The sequence below is a fragment of the Neopelma chrysocephalum genome, unplaced genomic scaffold (genome assembly GCF_003984885.1).
Source record: "Neopelma chrysocephalum unplaced genomic scaffold, ASM398488v2 Primary Assembly neopelma1_366, whole genome shotgun sequence".
Classification (NCBI taxonomy): Eukaryota; Metazoa; Chordata; class Aves; order Passeriformes; family Pipridae; genus Neopelma; species Neopelma chrysocephalum.
In genome coordinates, this window is record NW_020898030.1 from 70941 (window position 1) to 71633 (window position 693).

The 693-nt window shown below is 72.9% G+C and overlaps 1 protein-coding gene across 1 annotated transcript in view; it reads left to right on the forward strand.

The window, feature by feature from the left end:
* STRIP1 (striatin interacting protein 1) overlaps positions 1-693 on the forward strand; it is a 24075-nt gene that overhangs the window by 9711 nt on the left and 13671 nt on the right. The gene's annotated exons all lie outside the window — the stretch shown is intronic.

Genomic DNA, 693 nt, shown 5'->3' on the forward strand with positions numbered 1-693 from the left:
CCCCTGGGGGGTCCTTTCCCCACCCCTGGGGAGTCCCTTCCCCACCCTTGGGGGTCCCTTCCCCACTCCTGGGGCTCCCTTCCCCACCCCTGGGGGTTCCTGTCTCACCCCTGGGAGTCCCTGTCCCACCCCTGGGGGTCCCTTTCCCACCCCTGGGGGTCCCTTCTCCACCCCTGGGGGGTCCCTTCCCCACCCCTGGGGGTCCCTTCCCCACCCTTGGGAGTCCCTTCCCCACCCCTGGGGGTCCTTGTCTCACCCCTGGGGGTCCCTGTCCCACCCCTGGGGGTCCCTGTCTCACCCCTGGGGGTCCCTGTCTCACCCCCGGGGGTCCCTGCCCCTGGGGGTCCCTTCTCCACCCCTGGGGGTCCCTGTCACCCCTGGGGGTCCCTGTCCCACCCCTGGGGGTCCCTGTCCCACCCCTGGGGGTCCCTTCCCCACCCCTGGGGAGTCCCTGTCCCACCCCTGGGGGTCCCTGTCCCACCCCTGGGGGGTCCCTTCCCCACCCCTGGGGAGTCCCTTCTCCACCCCTGGGGGGTGCCTTCTCCACCCCTGGGGGTCCCTGTCCCACCCCTGGGGGTTCCTGTCTCACCCCTGTGGGTCCCTTCCCCACCCCTGGGGATCCCTGCCCCAACCCTGAGGGGTCCCTTCCCCACCCCTGTGGGTCCCTTCCCCACCCCTGTGGGTCCCTTCCCC